Here is a 23256-nt window from a genome sequence, read left to right as displayed (position 1 = left end):
CATTACGGTAGGAGGAAGGCAATGGCAAACCACCTCCACTAGGACCTTGCTTAGTACGGTAGCGCGGGTCTCCCGCATCGTCCCCTACGCTCCTCGGAGTATGGGACCTCATCATCATCATCCCAAAATCTGCTTCACCGCAGTTGTGGAATCTTCAGCACGAGCTTATTTACTTTCTGTTCATATTACATTTGGTTTTTTTTTGGGGGGGGGGGGGGGGGGGACACTACTCATTTGAGCCACAGATCTATATGGTCACTGCAGCAGATGTTGTTGTTGTTGAGTGCCTCTTCTGAGCCTCCTTGTGTTGCAGCTGACTACTATTATTGCATTCTTTTATCTTGTTGATATTTTAACAGTACTCGGCTACAGTTTTCTGCTACTATTCGTTTTGCAACACGAGTTCCAGATTAATTCGTAAATATTGAGCATATCGATACCACATATCTGCTTCGACCTATGACGACGTCAAATTGGGGGCCTGCCTGCAAGCCACTCATCGAACCCTACATGCGTCAGATACGGGCCGTAATAAGAACTGTAATTTCCACATGGCATTAAATTCATTTCCTCCGCCAGTTCACAATCTGTCACCTCCCGATCTAACCAAGACCTCGGCCTGCGCTACAGATCAGCTGACACCTGAACCTACATTCTAAAATACAATACAGAAGTAAAAATAAATATCGCCAGTGTTTTGTTCTCTCTCTGTCTGCGGACGTATGACATCACATGGCATCGCCTACGTCACTGGTCAATGACGGCTTCCCGTATCGGTAATTTCAACTGACCAGCTAATTTACGGTACTTGAGTGAGCAGCAGAAAGCTGAACGAGCCTGAGGAAAACTTCGTCACGGAAAAAAAAGATTAGAATGAGACTAATCAAGCCTAAAATCTCACCTCGGTAGGATCAGAAAAGACCCATTAGAAGAAAAATGGCATGCTTCGTTAGCTACACATTTGTGGATAAATGGGTATACATCACAGAAAAAGGAAGTGTAATCTAACGACAAGGCAAACTAACGCCCACTCACGATGCAACAACCATGTTGAATCCTGTCTGAGCAAATATATGACTAAAATTTCCTGGAAGGCATACTCTGCTATTCCCAATAATGTAACCGAAATCTTTCTGCGTTCTAAACAAAAACCAGACAGTGTCAAAGTCTAAGTCGTATACTTCTTACACAAACTGCAGCATCAGTATTTTGAGCTGCACAAGGCCATACAGACAACAAAAGCGTACAAGGAACTCATTAGGTTGCCGAAAACTCATCGAAACGCTATCGTGTCTTTCGGTTTCATCTGAGAACTGCAGTTCGTGAAATTGATCACTAACCCTGATAATCTTTCAAGAGATACGAATGTTTCTATAATACACTAGTTTCACATCCATAAACTATACTGTATCTAACCTGTAGTATCCTTAGGATATCTTTTGGTAAAGGATAAACCGGCATTCATTCAACTAACAATTATTATAAAGCAGCCGCACTCTATTAATGGCTTCAAATGACATAAACGAATGCGATTCCACCAATAACAAGAACCAGTTTTTTTCAGTTAGGCAGCTTAACAGATGCTTTTCTTCATCAGCATCTGCCATTTCGATCTTGAAATATTGTAGCCATCTCGTTGCATTTTCTGAGGTCATGCAGTAATCGTCATTATATTGCATAATAGACGATCAATATTTCCTGCACAACACCATTTAAAATGAAAGCGATCACGCTCTTATCGAACGTTAAAACGAATTTGAAAATAGTATCGTCCCATCACAAAAACGAGCAGTAAGAATGATGAAAAAGTTGTTTCAAATCACCACCCTCGAAATTGCTTTTTGTTCATATAAACGTACTTCCTTTTCCTTGACTCTGTACAAAAAAAAGTTTGTTAGCATAATATTAAATGAGGGTAAGTTGATAATTAATTCCTGCAAGGATCCACACAACACCTGGTCATGTAACTATTTCCATGTTATAAGAGCAAACAACGCCATCACACTAAAAGATATGAACATCTCTGGTATTAGGTAGTATAACTGAGTGATTACTTGGACTGATGCGATGAATAGTTTTGCAGTCTTATCTGAAAAGTGTACAGTGCCATCATCTGCATTACACGTTAATTTTAAAGTAATGAAATGAAATGATGGTAGGGGGTTGTTCGGCAACCTGGTGCAGATCTTTCTATTTGGTGCCGTTTCGGCAATTTTTCGTCGATGAAGATGATATGAAATGACCAGGGCAACACAAACACCCAGTCCTCGAGAGAAGAAAAATCTCCGAGCCGATCGGGAATCTAGAGTCAGTGACGCTAACCACCATGCGACGAGCAGCTGACTTGTTAAATAATTACGTAAAATTTTTCTGCCGCTGTTATTCCATCCCTCATATACTGCATCTCTCTTTGGTTTTATCGTATTGTTACTAAATCGTATTTTTGATTTACCTAAGTTGTCCCTGATAATGTTTAATTTTTGAGTGGATGCTTTCCGCATATGGCCATTAAACGTATTTGTTGCGACTGCAATTTAGATCCTTCGTCATCGTCAGGCGTTGTGGAATGTTGTTGAATTCCATTCTACAGTGTTGCGTTGCGACATGCTGGAATAAAGTCGTCGGCACTCTTAAACCAAGTACATGTGGTGATAGAAGTCCAGCCGCTATTCCACACACCATGTGAGCATACGCCTTGTAGCTAGCACAGGAGCAGCAGTCAGCTAGCAGAAACGCATCCACAATAGGCATCGAAGTATAAAGCTCGTGTAGCAACGTGGTGCTTGAATTCCAACATGTATTTGGTTTGAAACTACTGGGAATTATGTAGTAAAATGTCGCAACGTTATGTTGTAGAGGGGGCTTTAACGTCTAACAACGCTTGACGGTGACGAAGGATCTAAACTGCAGTGGCAATAAATATTTTAAAAGCTATATTAACTACACTGAGGCCGTGGACACAATTCTCATCAAAATACTTAATTTATATTGTGATATTGTACTAGCAATCCCCCTCTGATCCGCAAGGCAGCAAGCACAAAGTGTGTACGGCTGCGTGACCAGTTTGGCATAGCTATAAAAAATTATACATGGTGGTCAGAAACAGTATAAGGATGTTTCAGGATCTGCTGTGCTGGGAAATAGTTGTTAAGACAAAAATTGGAAACGTTGCACCGTTTCCGACTTAATTAGCGTTGAAGTTATCTAATCGGGTCGTCGCGCGCACAAATCTAAGTAGCCTGCCAGATGATTATGATGATGATGATGATGATGATGATGATGATGATGTGATGATATTGGTTTGAGGGGGCCCTCAACTGCGTCGTTATCAGCGGCCGCAGGAAGTCTCAATCTTTTCACCGTCTAATCTCGCCACTTTCCGGTTCAAAATGGTTCAAATGGCTCTGAGCACTATGGGACTTAACTTCTGAGGTCATCAGTCCCCTAGAACTTAGAACTACTTAAACCTAACTAACCTAAGGACATCACACACATCCATGCCCGAGGCAGGATTCGAACCTGCGACCGTAGCAGTTGCGTGGTTCCGGACTGCGCGCCTAGAACCGCTAGACCACCACGGCCGGCCCACTTTCCGGAATTATGATGAAATGATGAGGACAACACGAACTCCCAGTCCCCGGGCGGAGAAAATACCCGACGTGCCCGGGAATCGAACCCGGGACAAGTCCGCTAGAGACAGTATCGCCAAAGGTGCTCTTCACTTGGTTTCCTAAAACCGAAGAAACTTAGCTTTTGCCCACCAACCTTACATTTATCACTTCAGAAAAGGCCACATTTTAACTAGTAATGAGCATTTCAACAAGTAGTAGGCCTAACTCATGGACCCACAGATGTCTATGCGTTATCGCATTTTAGCGCGACCAAGTGCTTCAATCTGCGCGTGCAACGACCTGAATGGCTAACGTCAAGTCGGAAACGACACAACGCATCGAATTTTTTTCTTAACAATTCTGTGCCAGCGTGATCTGCCCTGCAATACCTTTACAAGCTTTTTGAACTGTTTCTCACCGACCTCTTTACGTAAATGTTTCTCTTGAATCAATCTGTCTACGTGTTAGTGAAAACCGTATCGAAATTTCTGCTGCAGCCCCTGAAATTAGCCTTCACATACAGACTTAAAAGGCAACGGGGACTTTAATATAGTGGTATGTGTAGATAGATATACTGAATTACGTCTCAATATTTTTTTATTGCGCTCTACATCTATGTTCATTTGATAATATCTGTACGTTACTGCATTGCGTCTACATGTATAAACGAAATTAAATGAAATTTGACTACTGTCAACAGTGCATAAGTCTTGGTGGAAATGAGGCCACATCAAGTTCAGCGCGTCGCCAACAATCGCGAAGACGATTTTTCGTTTCTTATTGTTGTTTTTCTTTGATTATATTGCCTACGTAGCTGAGTGAGTACTCTCTTCAAATGTCAGGAGTCACATCTGGTGTACAGGTAGGAGTGTGAGAGGCTGTACTCACCTGAGTTGCGCGCGACAGGTTCACTCGCAGTGGCGGGCGGGGCGGCAGTTGTGCATCATCAGGTCCTGCAACACGAGCAGCGGGCGTCAGGCGCTTTGCTTTACAGGCCGAGCTAAGCTGAGCAGTTTTGATAACGGGTCGCTCCGCTCGTAACAGGCGAGCCTCCGGCCGCCGGCAGCGCACACCCAGCTCACGCCACCACGCGCCTAAAGCAGCGGTGCTGTCAGCCAGATTATGTGCTGCAAGTGACTGCGATTACCCAGTACAAAAGTCCTCCCTGGTTAGTACCCGGCTTACGAATCAGAGTATACAAAATTTGAAAGGCAAAATATTGCTAGCTGATATCTTCTGTGGCTTGTCAAAAGAATTTGATTGCGCAGTTCACATTTTCGTCCTAGAGAATCTCAGATGTTATGGTATTAGAGATCTTGCTGTTAACTGGGTTTCATCCTCTCTAACTAAAGGGATGCAGAGTGTTGCGTTAATAAACTCACGGTATGTACTCAACAAAACAGCAGCTTCAGAATGAGGAATAATAGCTACAGGTCTACCACAGGGATCGATACTGGGCCCGCTCTTGTTTTGTTGTATAAAAATGATCTTCCTTCATATATTCAAATAATAAAAATTATTCTCTTTACTGACGATGCAATTATTATGATCAAGTCCAAAGCAGTACCTCCAGTACATGAAAATGTAAATAATACTTTCTAAAAATTAATAACTAGTACACTACCAGTTGACTGTCACTGAATTTAAAGAAAACCACAATACGTGCAATTCAGTATTGCACGAGGCCTGACCAGACCATTAGAAATAATGCCTGAGGGTAAATCAATAAGCGAAACAAAAATCCTAAATTCTTAGGTGTTTATAGTGATAAGAACATGAACCGAATGTCACATGTTACACATCTTCTTAAACTTCTGCGTTAAATATAAGGTTTTGGAGATGAAAATGCTGCAAAGCTGACACACAGTGCATGGATAGGTGGCACTACGCTATTCCGTGATTTGCTGTACGTTGGTGTTTGGCCAGGTTTTCTGGCTGCTGCGAATGTGGATTGATATGGATGTCTGTTAAACTTCCTTTGAGTGATCAGACAACAGGATTAGATAATAAAAGTATAAAGGAGCAACACATCACTGTATAACAGACATATGCAACTGCTGCTTGACCTTGTTTATAAGATTTATTCAGTAATAACTTACAAAAGTAAGATTCATTGGCGCTCTGTTTCTGTGAAAACCACGTGGTAGTGCTGGCAGTATTTCTCGAATACTGATTTCCCGCATTTTCGGCTACCTTTGAGTATGGTTCAATGTTGTGACGTTTCCACGAAGTACAGATGTGTGCGCGGCGCAACAGTGCAGCTTTTAAATGCACAACGCTACACAACTGCCGCCCTAACCTAGTGCGACTCTGACCGTACGCTCCCTAAGAGTCTTTTAGAAACTGCACCATCTGCATACAGTCCGGGACATTACGTTAAAACTGTGAAGGCATCGCTGTCTCCTTATTTAGAGTGTGACATCCTCGTTTCCTTTCGTTCTCTGTTTCTCTTTGGCGATCAGGTATTTATCTACACAACGTTAAACTGAGCAAATAGTCTCTGTTGTGAGACTCTTAGCACCTTAAATTCGTGCGCTTTATTGTCTACGTTCATAACTAATACCAAGGCCAATCAGAGCCTTGGAAGTTTCTCGCTGAGGAGTATTGCTTCAAACTGCTTACGGTGATTAAGAAACTGTATACCGTGTCACATTTTCCGTGCTCCACAAAAACTACTGCAGTAGACTGCTGAAAGATTTCTTTGTTGAAAACCAGTCTTGGTTATTTTTGTATCTATTACGACCTAAAAGCCTCTGCTGTTATATTCTGGCAATATATTTTCGCATTATAAAAACTATAGTTTCCCTTTCTTCGTGTGTACTCTCGTTAAAGAAACATCGCGCTTTTAGCAATTACTGATTTTCATTTTTTCTCTTGCCTTCAGATGGTTCAAATGGCTCTGAGCACTATGGGACTTAACAGCTGAGGTCGTCAGTCCCCTAGAATTTTTTTTTTTTGAACTTAGAACTACTTAAACCTAACTAACCTAAGGACATCACACACATCCATGCCCGAGGCAGGATTTGAACCTGCGACCGTAGCGGTCTCGCGGTTCCAGACTGATGCGCCTAGAACCGCACGGCCACACCGGCCCGCTTGCCTTCAGATCACCTTATCTTTCACCATACAGTCAGCTGCGATGTCAACAGGGAGCAGTTTTTTTGGCGGGTCAGCATTATTCGTTAGAACCGTACTGCACGACGGCTGCTGTCGCTGAGTAGAGAAGCCTAACGGAATACAAATTTCATCACCGCAACACTTTTACGCAGACTGACCGCCAGGTCAGGCTTTGGAAGGCGTCATCTACTGTCCATTTCGGATATGAGGCCATCCTCGTTCGCTTTCCCACTCCATTTCCCGTTGGCTGCCTGGTAATTTCTCATGCTCCTTTAATCTGAGCAAATTGTCCCGGGTGTCGGGTGTGATGCTGTTAGAAGTACGTGCGCCTCATTTTCTCCCGAGCACGAGCGCTCACTACTGACCGCCACTCACAAGTAATGATATCTTACAGACTGTGGTTTCGGAAATGCAGAGAGTGGACGAGAAACGAATCCTTCAGATAATTTGAATTTATTTATTTGTAATGACTGGGACTCACATTAACATATTCTGTAAATTTTGCGGTGTTTCTGTATTACAGATGAGTATACAGAATGAACATGAACACCACCGACATAATTTCGGAGATTATGAGTATTTCATTACACTGCTCAATGAAAGTTTGGAATACTATCGTAAAATGTAGTCTACGATACCAGTGGTCTCACTGATCTGGGCACTTCGTCGTTGTCCAGTTAGAGCCCATACTTGGACGGTGTTCACTACTGGCATGCTTTGTAGCCGTTTTCCAACCATGTAAACAGTGTCAGCAACAGTTTCATTCAATTTGTGTTCAGCACTGCAGTAACAAGTCACATAGAGGCATATAACACTTCGATAGAGTCAGGATAATGCCTTTACTTTCAGCAGGTCATACACAGCAAGATGTTACCGGTCGGTTACGTGTCACTCAACGTGACGTGTCTCAGGTGTGAAGAAAATACAGAGAGACGGGAAATGTGAACGATAGACCTCTCAGTGATCGTCCTTGTATGACAATATAAATGGAGGATCGTTTCCTCCAACTGCGGGCTCACAGGCGCCAAACATCAATTGTCGGAAATATTGGAAATGACTTCTCCCGGGCAACTCATACTAAACAGTGCGTAGAAGATTGCATCACGGTGGTCTTCATTCTAGAATATCAATGAGAAGTTTTGCACTGAACCAACGGAACGAACGCAATCCAAGGACCTGGACTCCTACACATCAACACCGGACCACTGCACAATAGAGTAACGTCATGTTTGCGAAGAAGACCAGAATCGTTTTACGATCGAACACTAGACGTGTTAGGGCTTTGTTGAAGAGTTAGACGACACCGGAAACGCCGATGCGTTCAGCAACTACATCCTTTTGCAGGTGGAAGTGTAATTTTCTGGATGGCAATAATAATCGGACTGCGTACACCGCTAATTCTCTTCTACGGAATTTTGACCTGTCCCCGTCGCCTCTAAGAGTTCCTGCAAACCAGTCACAATTGTAAGGCCCTACAGACGTGAAGTCGATGACAACTTCATCCTAGTTGATGACGATGCAACACCGCACCGCACTCTACCAGTGTCTCTCTATCTTCAAATATGCAATATCAACCGAATGCACTGTACAGCACAGTCCCCAGAAATGAATGCAATCGAGAGTACGTGGGGCCTGTTCGAGGTGACCATTGCACAGCGTCCGAATCCACCTCACAATCTTCAGTCTCTCACTAAAGCTGCCACTGAGGAATGGGACCGCATATCGCCAGATAAACTTGATGGTCTCATCCAGAGCATGCCTCGCAGAGTTGAAGAACTCATCCGTGGGCGGGGAGGACAAACTCAATACTAAAGACTGACAATCACCATGATGAGATAAAGATTTTCACCGTTTTTGTTTCAGGATGTACACTTGGGAGAGAGGCTGCTTTGTTTTGTAATGGTTTTTTGTAACTAATCAAAATTGTTTTTCTGTTCAGAAGGAATTAAGTTTATTTTGTCAATAAGGTATTGTACAAACCTCAATTGATGTACTATAGGAAATCATTGTAGTAAGCTCTATGATACTCCAAACTTTTGTTGAGGTATGTATAAATTCGGTGCTTCGTTACAGACTAATAATGTATTTGTGATTTATTCGTTTTGTTACGCCAGTCACCTTTCTTCTCATTGAAATACCTCCACAACTCGCAGTCGGGAGGACGACGGTTCAGTCCCGCGTCCTGCCATCCTGATTTAGGTTTTCCGTGATTTTCCTACATTGCTTCAGGCAAATGCCGGGATGGTTCCTTTGACAGGGCACGGCCGACTTCCTTCCCCACCCTTCCATAATCCAATGAGACAAGATGACATCGCTGTTTGGTTTTTCCCCCCAAATCAACCCAACCAGCCTCCACAACAGCGATATATCCTGTGATCATCAAAACACGGGAGGATCTGGTTTCTCATACGCACTCTTTAATGATGCAAGCATGCTGTGATGTGTTTGCCGTCGCTGCTGGAACAGCCAGAATATGGCTGTTATGTGGCTCTTCCATAGCGTTCAGTGAATCCATTCACGAGGTGCGAATCGGGCAACTCTTCACTGGTAAGTCTACCCACACTGCTTCGTGCAACAGACACTATCGGAAAAAAAACACCCCCGAGACTGAATCAAGGGCACGGAATGCAAGCTTAAGGGCGAAGACTGAAATGGAAACTACTGCTGCCAACAGCCATTAACGTGAGTGAAAGCAACAATTTTGTTTCCCACATAGGTCGTAGCGTCGACAACGACACTGTTGAGCAGGTACTTTAGTGCAATACAGATACAAAGATAAATGGGAATAAGAATTGAAACTACATGCAGTTACTTTGTAACGATCGACAAGAGGACATGGGTCCTCTATACAAAAATACTCAGAAAATATCCCTGTGCAATCTACGAAATTTTGTCGGTATAATTCGGATTTTCATGTATATGAGAATCTGTCACTCGCCACTTTATTTGGATACCTTGCAACCGCGTTTTAGAATGAACATTCTCACACTTCGTATACAAGTATTTACCCTCATGTCAATCCGATTCAATCAATATATTACAGATATGATTTGAAAGCGATCAGAGGCGGTAATCTGCCAGCGTCCTCGATCTCTATTTTGATCCACTCTCAATCATGCTGAGAATTGACATCGAATGTCTGATCCAGAAGGCTCTTTATAATTGTCACGTATGGCTACGTAGACGCTAAAGTATTGCGATAACAAGCTACCATAATAAAAGAAGGAGCCTCAACTTGAAATGGTTAATTTTTCGGTAAATTACGACAGTTACTAGCTCAGTGACTTGAGCGACACTTGCTGATTTGTACTGATAGCTTCAGATGACACGGTGTATATTCATTTCTGAGGAATAGCATGGCGGTAATAATGATAATGGCAATATTGAAATTGAGCACAGAAATCTTTTTATTTTTGTGCTACAAGGGCCGCGCGGGATTAGCCGAGCGGTCTCAGGCGCTGCAGTCATGGACTGTGCGACTGGTTCCGGCGGAGGTTCGAGTCCTCCCTGGGGCGTGGGGGTGTGTTTGTCCTTGGAATAATGTAGGTTAAGTAGTGTGTAAGCTTAGGGACTGATGACCTTAGCAGTTAAGCCCATAAGGTTTCACACACATTTGAACATTTGTGCTACAAGGTAATAATAATAACAGTAAACGAGCATTACGCCAACGATTTTGTTTCTTATTGAAGCTTTCAAACCATCTCAGACATCATTTGAAGCCGTGGACCAGCAACGCTACACAAAACGACTACAAAAAGATAAGTAGACTGCTACGTATTAACCATCGCAAAACAAAGTGGGGCGAGTCTTTATGCTCATCTTTTGAAAAAACTTCAAAAAAATTTTTATTGGTTCTAGTGAATTCTTCTACCAGATTCCATATGTGTTTTAAATTTTTAAGCTAAACTTAACCCAAAAATTTAAGTTTCAGTAACAGATTTCACTTTCCCCAATGAATGTCCTATTTACTATTTCGAAGCTGAGGGCCTTTTTTACACATCAATATTTCTTTAAAAAGTCTGCTGAGAGTACAAGCTAACAACAATGAACGAAACTTCCAGTGTCTAAATTTTTTGCGATGGTAATGAGGTCGGTAGTGCCCGTTGTTGAAAGTGCATTGATATTAGTAAGAGTGCGCTAAAAGGTATTTTCACATTCTCGACCATACTTATATATCAGCGTTTCTTTAAAAGGTATGTTGTTAATATACTATAACAACAATTAACAAAATTTGTTTTAATTTTTTTCTAGTAGGCAAAAGGTACCCGCCCGCCCCTTGGTATTGCACGTTTTGGAAAATGCCTTGATATTTATAGGGGTTAATTTGCAACACCGGGAAGGATAGCAAACAGCGAACATTATATTGCCTACATAGAATATCAGAAAGCATACATGATTGCATTTTTGTAGGTGATCTGGAGGTATAAAGGGTGCAAAATTTTCTGAAGGGAAATGCCACTTCTGGCAGCAGCAACGCGTCACGTCATTCTACACTACACTACTCTATGTCAGAGTTAGTCAGTCGCTGCATTTGGCGACTGGAGGTAAGCCAGTTTTTCGGAAACCCATGGCCACATGTTTTGAATAGGTGAGAGATCTGGAGAACATCCTTGCCAGGGCAACAGTGAAACATCTTCTGTATCGAGATATGTCAGGACAGCACAGGCGACATGCGGTCTTGCGTTATCTTGTCTAAAGATAAAGTCACAGAGACCCTGACCACATTAGAAATGTAACGATTTCTGTAGAACTTCACGGCTGTGAGAGCCGAAATATGTACCCAATGGTAGTCCATACCATCACGCCAGATACTGGATCCTTATGACAACGAGAAATGTAATCTGGCAATATTTATTCTCCTCGGAACCTCCTCAGACGGGCACGTCCGTCGCGATGCTATACGGAGAACCAGGACTCGTCTGAGAAAGAGGTCGTGGTGTTACTTCTTTGTCGGGTGTTGTTGTCTAGCGTACCGCTGTCGGTGTGAATCTCTCTGCTGCCGCGCCAAGGAAAGTCGTAACAGTGGCTGTCGTGGAGCACAGTCCGCGCAGATAATTACCTCCTGTCGCTACAAACAAGCCCATTTCCTGACTCAGAGAAGGTGACGTGGCTGTACTATCCTGCACGTCCTCTCGGAAGCTAGAAGCGTGAAGCAATGTATGACGTTCAGTATGGCCCCTTTGAAACCATCTATGCCATATTCGCTTGACAGTAGTGGAACAGGAACGAATGCGAGCACCATATCGTGGAACGAGAAACCGAAGTCTCTACAAATCGCGACCCTGCGGCTAATTCCGATGTATGTTTGTAGACACTTCTCCTTGTTGCTTGAGGTTAAACACGATGTTTTCACGAACGATAATCATCTAATTGCGAATTCTCAATGAGAATATTTTCTTAGCTGCGGAATGTAGATGGCAAACTTTTTATCTACCTTATGCTGTTACGTTGCAATGCTAATGATTTCCATATCCAAGCACAAAGGACACTTGTTACCAGTTTGATCTTCGCTGCATGTCGCCTACACGCTTTTGCAGTATTATTAGTCAGCAGCGTATCAGTGAAACGCAACCCGCCATTCTTCAAAGAACTGAACTCCCATGTATAAAGCCGGCTGGTGTGGTCAAGCGGTTCTAGGCGCTTCAGTCTGGAATCGTGCGCCCGCTACGGTCGAAGGTTCGAATGCTGCCTCGGGCATGGACGTGTGTGGGGTCCTTAGGTCAGTCAGGTTTAAGTAGTTCTAAGTTCTAGAGGAGTGATGACCTCAGATGTTAAGCCCCATAGTGCTCAGATCCATTCGAACCATGTATAAAACGTCACATACCCCGAACATGTTTCGTACAACGACAAAATTATTTAGGGTAGACTAAATGGTATATGTCGACGATGTCTGGGAAATGTGTTGCGAGTAGAGTTAACAGTAAAGAAGTAGTAAATTAAAACGTAATGCCCGATAAAGCATTTTACTACACGAACAGCGAAAATGTAATAAGGGACAAACTTTACTCCTTTCATCATTATGCTGCGAGGGAAGGGGGGGGGGTGTCATGTTTCGTGAAGGTTTGAAATTATGTGTAGAGTTCGTTGGAAGTCGCTCAGTGCTCTCATTCTCAAGTAATGGATAAATACAGTGTGGGTAATTTACGCGCTGTGAGTTACGCTGCCGTAAGACATACACGAAGTTCCCCACAGTAATAACGGAGTTGTTATGTTAAATTTTTAACATAAAATTCTAGTTGTTAATGAGTAGATTATGATGGCATATTATATTTTTAAACTCGATCTGCCGGCCGCTTTGGCCGAGCGATTCTAGGCGCTTCAGTCCGAAACCGCGCCGCTGCTGCGGTCGCAGGTTCGAATCCTGCCTCGCGCATGGATGTGTGCAATGTCCTTAGGTTAGTTAAGTTTAAGTAGTTCTAAGTCTAGGGGAGTGATGACCTCATGTTAAGTCCCATAGTGCTATTTGAACCATTTTTTTAAACTCGATCTATAGCCGTATGAATCAGTGAAAATGAATTTTTTGTTGCCCCTGGAAGCCGCTAGATAGGCAACCTGTAACAGGATTGGTGCCACTAGTTAGCCGTTTAGCATGGTAAACGTAAAGTTCTGCGTTCCAGTCGAAGGCGGGTCAATCGGGTCCGACCGACCGCCGTATCATCCTCTGTAAATGACGTCATCTGATGCGGTCTGGAAGGGCATGTGGTCGGCACACCGCTCTCCCGGCCGTCGTCGGGTTTCTTGACCTTGGAACCGCTACTAATCGGTGGAGTAGCTCGCGAGGTTGAATACACCCCACATCATGGCGTCCATTACTTAAAATCCCTGGCAATAACAGGAGTCGAACTCGAGTTCCCTGCATGGGAGTCAGCCGCACTGATCACTCAGCTAGGAATGCGAACATCGATTTACGGGAGTTGTTAATTTAAGTGCAGAATGAGGACTTGATTTATGTACCAGCAACGAAACTTGGGTAGATCTCAACAACAACAAATCACTTATGTTTCACTTTTAGTGTTAGTTTTAGGTTACCAGGTACAAAAGTAGGAAATGGCGCAACATTTCCCTTGTGCTCTGGAAGCGTGAGAGTTGCAGGAGAAAGGTAAGAGTCCAGCTCGCGGAGAGCTTAAAGAGCTGAGTCGAGCTGTGAGTATCCGAGGCGGCCCCACGTAATGAGCGGCGTGTAATCTGGCCCCTGCCTGCCGCGCCCGTGACCCCTACTGCGCGGTCACTGGCCGGTAATTGCCTGCGGCTGTGGCGTCCCCCGTGTCTCGCCGGCCCTGTTATTACTGCAGATCAGGGAAAGCCGCGCCGGCGTCTCGGCTGCGGTGTCACACGTCGATAATTTGTGGCCGCAGCGCCGCTGCCGAAACGGGTCTTTTTGTTGACCACTCCGAGCGTTTCGAGAGCAGTGCATCGCGTGTCCGCGTCAGACTGGAGCCAGCACGGCGGGTTAAGTAATTCCCTGTCCTGCCAGCGACGATTAAGCGCTGTCACTGCCGCCAGCTACCGCCCTCACTCACTGGACCAAAAAAAAAAAGAAGCTGAGCAGCATCCGAAAACCTGAGAAAAGACACCAAACGCTGCTATTACTACCTGACATGCACCCTCCATCTCAATGTTTTGTTATTCATTTTTCCAATTGTCTTTACTATTATGGTCGGCACTTATTGCAGCGTAAGCATTAGTAGCTGCGCGTGCCTGCAAATGTTTCGTTCAATTCCGATGCTTTTGCTGTGGCCTTCACTACGAAGACTGGTTTAATGCACCTCTCCATGCTATCCTACCCTGAGCAAGTCTCTTCATCTCCGAATAACCAATCCTACCTACATCGTTCTAAATCTGCTTAGGATATTCCTCTCTTGGTCTCCGTATACGATTTTCATCCCCCCCCCCCCCCCCCATATTTCCCTCCAGTATTAAATTGGTGATCCCTTGATGTCGCAGAATGTGTCCTAGCAACCTGTCCCACGTTGTGCCACAAATTTCTTGTCTCCCCAATTCTATTCAGTATCTCCTCATCAGTTACGTGACCTACTCATTTAATCTTCAACAATGTTCTGTAGCACCACATTTCGAAAGCATCTTTCTCTTCTTGTCTAAACTGGTTATCGTCCATGTTTCACTTCCATACATGTTTACACTCCAGACAAATACCTTCAGAAAAGACTTTGTAACACTTAAATCTATATCCATTGTTAACTAATTTTTCTTCTCCAGAAACCTTTGTTTTCCATTGCCAGTCTACATTTCACATCCTGTCTACTTCGGGCATCATCAGTTATTTTGCTTCTCAAACAGCAAAACTTATCTAATAGTTTTAAATGTGTTGTTCCCAAATCTAATTCCCTCAGCATCACCCGATTTACTTCGACTATATTCCATTATCGTTGCTTTGGTTTTGTTGATGTTCATCTTACATCATTCTTTTTCTAAGACACTGTCCATTCCGTTCAATTATTCTTTCAAGACCTTTGCTATCTCTGACAGAAGTACAATGTCATCAGCAAACCTCGAAGTTTTTATGTCTTCTTCTTCGACTTAAAACCCTACTCCAACTTTTTGTTTGGTTTCACTTACTCCTTGCTCAATGTGCATACTGAACATCGTCTGGTATAGGCTACAACCCTGTCTTACTCCCTTCTCAAACACTGTTGCCCTATCATGCCCCTGAAGTCATAACTGCCATCTGGTTTCTGTAGAAGTCGTAAATAGCCTTTCGATCCCTGTATTTTACCCCTGCTACTTACAGAATTTCAGAGTATTTCACTCAATATGAAACTTCCTGGCAGATTAAAACTGTGTGCCCGACCGAGACTCGAACTCGAGACCTTTGCCTTTCGCGGGCAAGTGCTCTACCAACTGAGCTCCCGAAGCACGACTCACGCCCGATACTCACAGCTTTACTTCTGCCAGTATAGCGCACACTCCGCTGCAGAGTGAAAATCTCATTCTGGAAACATCCCCCAGGCTGTGGCTAAGCCATGTCTCCGCATTATCCTTTCTTTCAGGAGTGCTAGTTCTGCAAGGTTCACAGGAGAGCTTCTGTAAAGTTTGGAAGGTAGGAGACGAGATACTGGCAGAAGTAAAGCTGTGAGTACCGGGCGTGAGTCGTGCTTCGGTAGCTCAGTTGGTAGAGCACTTGTCCGCGAAAGGCAAAGGTCCCGAGTTCGAGTCTCGGTCGGGCACACAGTTTTAATCTGCCAGGAAGTTTCATATCAGCGCACACTCCGCTGCAGAGTGAAAATCTCATTCTGGAAATATTTCACTCAACATCGTCAAAAGATTTCTCTAAATATACTAATTCTACAAACGTAGATTTCCCTTTCCTTAACCTATCTTTTGAGATTAGTCGTAGAACCAGTGTAGCCACGTTGTACCCACATTTCTCCGGAATTCAAACTGATCTTCCTCGAGGTCGGCGTCTACCAGTTTTTCCATTCCTCTGTAAGGAATTCGTGTTAGCATTTTATAACCATGCCTTGTTATACTGATAGTACTGTAATTCGCACTTGTCAGCACCTGCTTTCTTTGAACTGGAATTTTATATTCTTGTTGAAGTGTGACGGTATTTCGCCTCTTTCGTATATCTTCCACATCAGATGGAGGGTATTGTCATGGCTGGCTCTCCCAAGGCTGTCAGTAGTTTTGACGAAATGTCGTCTACTCCCGGGGCCTTGTTTCGACTTAGATACTTCAGTGTTCCGTCAAATTCGTCTCGCACTATCATATCTCGCATCTCATGTACGTCTGCGTCCTCTTCCGTTTCTATAATATAACAATTCAGATACTTTTTCGAAACCATTTCCACAGTTCACTTCCAGTTCCTGCAGTGCGGAAGCGTCGGGAATGGCGCTGCTATTTCACTTTCACCTTCGACACAGTCCTGACGGCTAGTGCTAAGTGCCGTTCGTTCGCTGCCGAATCCTAAACTGTTTGGTTACTTTCCTCTTAATGAGTTGGCCTTTAAGTGCCTTTACACATACACTGATGAGGCGAAACATTCTGACCACTGCCCTCAGCATGATCGAATGCCGTCTGGTGACGCTGTGCGCACGGCACGCGGCAAGGAAAATACATAAGCAGGGCAGAGACGAATGGGGATTCTATGTCCGCATTATAGCATCCTTCCTTCACCTCTGTCCTACATGTGTCACAGTCAACCACACCTGCTGCCGTATCTTTCACCCCACTGCAGGCCTGCCTCAAGGCCCTGTGTTTCCACACCTCCTTTAAATCCTGTGCACTGCAGATATTCCCAAACCGCCACCCCCAGACGGACCTCCTGCAACATGCTGACGACGACGCCCCCCTAGCCACCCACCACACCCTTCGAATCTCCGATGCCTCCTACCAGCGCCACCTCAGTCTCTTGCTCGAGTGGTGTAACACGTGGAAACTTCAAGTGAGTCTACAGAATAGCCAAGTGTGACTTGGTCGCAACAGTCAGCGTTTCCGTCGACCAGATTTTCATGTCTCCATCTATAGCCGACCCATCCCTCGGACAAACACAGTAAAGTATTTAGTACTAACTCTCGATAGAAAACTAACACGGAACGCACATCTCCTTAACTTCCAAAACAAAGCACGGAACCGACAAAAACTACTAACACGCCGTAGCTGGAGTCACAACCTTCTACCATTATTCTCACCTAAAACTTCCTCAGCCATAGCATCCTAACATACGTTATCATTCCCTGGATCTCTCTCACTCCTAAATTTTATATTTGCGAGTCCCTTGAAATCCTGGAAATACATGAACTCCGTCTCGCCTTCCGCATGCGCATACTATCTCCATCTCACATCCTATATCAACTCATCCACTTGTCACACATTCTTCTCTTCCTAAAGCCCGTTCGTATCCGACAAATTAATCGCAAAACTTATCCCGCACCCAATTTCCCATCCAAGAATAACGAATCCATGTATCCTTCTGCGCCACTGCATCCATGTTACACCTTCATGCACCACCACGCCTTATCCATCCTCTCCCGCCGGCATTTTAACCAACTCCCACTCCAAAACAATGAAATCCGCCCCGTGATTTACCCAACTTTCCAACCCTAATCACAACGCTCCACCTCACACCATACCTCCATATTGCCCTTCTCCCTTTATCCACCTTGCTGACTTCTAGTCGCTACTTGTGATTCTACAGGCCCCATAGTCATACTCATCATTGCAGCTTCATCATAAAATTTTTGACAAAGGGCACATTGTTATACTCCGGCGCCTGGAACGACCATCTCGGGTACGATGAAGCTGCTTGGCTATTCTCGTGCTTCTGTTGTTAGCATCTACAGAGAGTGGTTGAACGACGGTGAAACCACGAGTGGGTGACTTTCACCGATACAGATGATTCCCTTCCCTTCCCTTCCCTTCCCTTGCACCATTAGCAAATGGAAAAATAAGGGAGCGAAACCAATCTCGCATCGTCATATGTACGTGTACACAACTATTGGATGTAACAAAACTATAGTGACGAATTTAGAAAGGTTTTAGATGGTGCCTTGACGAAAAAATTGAGCACGACTATCCGTGTTCGCAAACGTAACTTAGATACGATTCAGAGCATTGCAATTGCAGAGGCGGCGCCTGCATCGAAGCTACCCATTCGACAGTTAACGTGAATTTGATAATATGACGGAGTACAAGAGAAACTTCTCGCAATTCGCCTTGTCCATGACAAGGCTGCTGGATGTCTAGATGGGCTACACTGCTCATTAATTATTGCAGAACCGATTAAAGACGTTTCATATTAGCCCCTAGAGCTCCTTATAATGCACGGTGAACTACACACATGAACAGTTATATGAAAGATATCTACCTCGTTCCGCACGCCACTGTCTTACAACAAAAATACTCCAATAAAACTCACGAATACGTGCGCCTAGTTTCTGATGTACAGAATAACTGCTTATTTCAATATTTTTAGCTATGTTCAATTTTTTACATATGTTGCAACTCCTTCTTTTTCAGTATTGACTCCAATGAAAATTATTTTAGCCTATAACACCATAATTATATTATCTGTGCCAATGTATACACGGGGTTCAGACAGGCAAAAAACAATTATTTTTTCAGAACTTTCCAAGTCTCCCAAACATAAAACAAGCTGATCTACCTTGTTCTTGAATCTCTTTATGTTGAAACTAAGAGCTTTTACTTTTTGAAAATTAGTATCTATTTAGTGATACTGTTCTGCTCAGGTTTTTGTTTTGTATCTGCCTCTCTATAATCTTACTCTATCCTCAGAAATATGCGTCTCTCAGTCTCCAGTACTTATAATGACACTTGTGGCCTCTCTTACACTTCCTGTAAGGAGTTGAACTAATTTGCCCTTCTGCCTCCCGTTCAAGTGCAGGCCATGGTTTGCACCCAAATTCCCCTGTTGCAGCAACAACAATGGACTCAGCTCTGTTTACATGGCTGGTAGCTGTGTTTACACAGGACCGGCCAATGCGAAGCAAAATCTCAGAAAACCCTAATTTGTGTGCTACTGTCGCTCCTGTTACATGTAGACAATCTTTAGGGCTGTAATTCAAGTCATTAGCCTGGCTGTTTCCTGCTTCTCCTACTATAAGCATCTGATCTTCATCATGAAAACCTTTGTGCAAGGCTCCTAGATTTCCTGTCACCTGGCTAACTTTTTCACTATCTTTCACATTGCTGGTGACCTGGTATTCTACACTTACCATTTCCCGTATCACGTGGTCTATCCCTCCCACAACTGCTGCCTTGCAGCAAGACTATTTTCTTTCTACTTGAGTTTCTTCCAACCTAGTCCTAATTTCATACTTATGAGTCTGCTGCATCATACCACGGGTGATCAAAAATTTTCCGTTCGAAGGTCGTACAATCGAGAATCGTTATGACGGTATGACAGGCAGACAAAATCGCCGTGAGCATTGAAGCAATCATCCCGCCGACGCACAAGTTTGAAGAAACCCGTTTGGTTAAACACCGTGTCCTGCCTGCTCAACATCCTCGTCCGACAGGAATCGTCGACCCTTCAAGACCTTTTTTAAGGGACCGAAGGCGTGATAAATCGCCTGAGGACAGATGTGGATTATACGGCGGGTGCTTGGATCTATCCTACTTGGGTTGGCGCAACTTATGCGCACATCTGTGATGTGGGGAAGTGCGCTATCATGAAGAAGGAGCACCACTTGTCGCAACATGTCATAACGGTGGTTTCCAGCAGACATTCTCCGATGAATGTCTTCCGGTGTTTGTCCTTGGGCAGCCAAGAAAAGAATAATAGCAAGTTGGTCATCTTTGGGCGCATTTGGTAATAACGTCGCCATAATACACGTTTCCGCATTTACCGCGTGCACACTGGAAAGACACGAATGTCATATTAATCCCTTGCCTACACGTCGTTGCTTATATACCCGCAACGGAATCGCGCTACGTTGCATATACGCTGCACCAACGCCCTCAAACGTAAACTTTTTGATCGCCCCTTATATTTTGCTCTAGAAATGCTGAGGCTTTCGCTACCTATTTCAGGTAAGTCAAACTAATAGCTTACTATATTTTTAAAAGTGATTTATGAACTTTTTTCCTGGCGCTTTTTACTTGTTACCCTTTCCCGGCTCTCACTGTCTCTTTCTCCCTTCAACATATCTCATTCAAAATACGACACTGTAATGCTACCTGAAGGGTACAAATCGTTTCTCACCTTTCCAAGATGCTGTTGTTTTGCCTATACAATCTACAATTTCATGAGATCCCCTCTTCTCGTACGTTATTACCCTCCTCACTACAAACAGCCCAATGTAACCCACAACCCTTAAATCATCTCATGTTTCTTTCAAGATGACTAATCTACGGCAACATCTACGTGCACTACATATGACGTTAGTTTTACAGTAACAGGAAAAAGAATCGCACTTGAACTGCTATGAAGAGAGAAGTGTTGAGTCCTTAGCAACTAATCGTATTTATCCTCTCAAGAGCTGCACAACAAATTAGCGACTAAACGGTTGGTAGACGTGATCACACATTCAAGTAAGGGGAATTTCACCCCGCGTGAAACATAACATCAATTAAATAAACGTAACGATCTTTAAAAACAATATTATACAGACACCATTATGAAAATTACGAAAGGTATTGCAATTCTTACAGAATTATACTTGAGAGTTCGCAGTGAATAGCCGTTGATGAAGTCACAGTAAGGAGCCATTACGCAGGTCCTATCTCGGCCACAGCTGCAACTGTTCAGCCACAAACGGCATTCGGAACAGTTGCAGGTCGAATCTTATCTGCCGTGTGGTAGCAACGGCACCGAAAATGCACTGAGAACACCTCGGCGGTTACCGAATTCCCGGAAACATACAACTTTTCCTTTTCACATCCTCGACCTAAGCTAGAAGAAGAAGAGCGCTTTCTTCTCATTGTTTGCAAATTCTAAAGGACGTCTTTGAAAGAGAGCAGTATTCTGTAGCACTTTCTTAGTGTGAACAAAGTCTTTTTCTGAATGAGAAACTCAAGTCTCCTTAAGAGTTTTTTCTGTACTTTTAAGCCCTTGTGTAGGAACCGCTGCCAGAAGAAAGTGAGGTAACCTACCACAATTAAAAAAAGAAAGAAAAAACAAGAAAATTCACTTGTATGAGGGAAAATTTCTGTATCATTACATAGATGCGATAGAAACATGGTCAGAACAATTTAATTCTACGGAGACAGCATTTTTTACGGTTATATGGGTTCTAATAATGTGACTCGTTTGGTCAGTTCCAGGCTACATATCCTGAAGTCCCGTGTTCAAATCACAGCCGGTTCTACGATTTTTTCCTCTCACTTAGGGCTTTTTTTTTACCTCTAACCATATTTTGTAATTTGAAAAATGCCGAGTTATACCGTGGTTCGCAGTTTTTATTAAACTATAGGCCCCTCTTCTCTCTGTGGCTGACTGGGTAAATCAGTTACAAAGTGAGATGAGGTTTGTTTGATCCGCGGAAGAGCGCCACAGAGACGGTAAAAACAAAGTGGCATACACTTGAACATAGAAGCAGCTTTAAGAGATGATTGAGTGTACCGCCTGTTCAAAAAGATCGGAAACATGTTTAATTCCTGGCGTATAAGCGCGGTAACTACGGTGGCAGCTCGAGCTGACGTCTGTAAACGACAGATGTGCGTTCGACCAGTCGGTTGCTGGCAGGCAGTGTTAAATTGTAGACGTGCGACGGTAGTCAACGTTGATGTGTCACAGGTCGCAAGGGAGCTTCGAACTGAATGTCTGTCAATCAAGTGTCAAGACATTCCCCAGAATGTTTTGAAGAAGAGAAATGTGTGTAATAAGTCAGTCACGTACACTTCGACTCCCTAACAAAACGCACACAACTTCTTTTGCGGAAAAGATCATAGCGGGTGACGAGACTTGGCGTTGTCAGCACGAATGTACCGCGAGGTGACAAAGTGGAGAGTGGGTCTCTGATGGTTCGCAAAGACCGAAGGAAGTGCGAAAGTGACGCTCGAGTTGATCATCATCCCGAACAAGGACCTTTCTCAGTTTCACATGGTTGTATGATTGTTACGTGTTTCGTACTCAAGTGAGGGGGAGACTATATAGAGCAACTGAAGCACTAAGTCCACCGTCTTAACTTTTCTTTATACTTTTATTAATCCAGTCTCGAAACTTTTGGACTGGCAGGTGTCCTTACGAGTCGCCCACGTACGGGGTCGGTTCGAGAACATTTTTCCACACAGTCGGCATATCTTTTGCCGCTCCCGCCCTTCCCTTGTTAGTTTTCGCTGCTAATTGTGATACGGCCTGTTCAGAAATCTTACAGTTGCGATCGTCTCAGCTTGCCGATCCAAGCGCCAGCTTGTGTCACTTGGGTTTTAAAGGTGCGCTGTAACTAGTCTACTAATTACAGCGCACACAGAAGTGTTTAAACTGACATTCTTCCGCGTTCCGATTGGAACTAGAAAGCCGTAAGTGGTACAATGAGAGGTAGCCCCTACCATGCACTTTACAGTGGTTAGCAAACTACACCTGCATATGTATATGTAGAAGAAAAGAGCAGGCCACATCCAGTAAAACCATCCTAGAATGCATTACGGTGTTCAAAACAATCAGAGAGATTGAGGACAGCTTTATTGTCTTAAGCCGTCGGCACTCGGATTGTGCTGACAAACGTCAACGTCAGCGTGCCGAGTTCAACGTGCTGGTGACAGCTCAGAAGCCGGCCGCCTGGCCTAGTGGTTCTAGGAGCTTCAGTGCGGAACCGCGCTGCTGCTGCGGTCACAGCTTAGAATCCTGCCTGGGACATGGATGTGTGCGATGTCCTTAGTTATGTTTAAGTAGTTCCAAGTCTAGGGGACTGGTGGCCTCAGATGTTAAGTCCCATAGTGCTCAGAGCCATCTGAACCATTTGAAAGCTCAGAAACGATGCGGCTTGTGCAGGCGGTACGTGTGCTTCAACATGGCATACGTGATTGCAGCACGTTCCAGTGGCGTGCAAGTGGCTCGCAAATAAAACTGTTTACGAAATGGACGGGCGTAAAATTCCTACGTTAGCCC

The 23256-nt window shown here is 43.9% G+C and overlaps 1 protein-coding gene across 1 annotated transcript in view; it reads right to left on the bottom strand.

Annotated features, from left to right (window-relative positions):
• LOC124606399 (homeobox-leucine zipper protein HOX24-like) overlaps window positions 1-23256 on the bottom strand; it is a 653808-nt gene that overhangs the window by 480926 nt on the left and 149626 nt on the right. The window contains exon 2 of the mRNA XM_047138383.1: window positions 4500-4564. The gene's annotated coding sequence lies outside the window, so the exon portion shown is untranslated. The remainder of the gene's footprint in view (window positions 1-4499; window positions 4565-23256) is intronic.

Source organism: Schistocerca americana, chromosome 1 (genome assembly GCF_021461395.2).
Source record: "Schistocerca americana isolate TAMUIC-IGC-003095 chromosome 1, iqSchAmer2.1, whole genome shotgun sequence".
In the NCBI taxonomy this organism is placed as follows: Eukaryota; Metazoa; Arthropoda; class Insecta; order Orthoptera; family Acrididae; genus Schistocerca; species Schistocerca americana.
The sequence above is the reverse complement of the archived record's forward strand: the minus strand, read 5'-3'. Positions and strand labels throughout refer to the sequence as shown.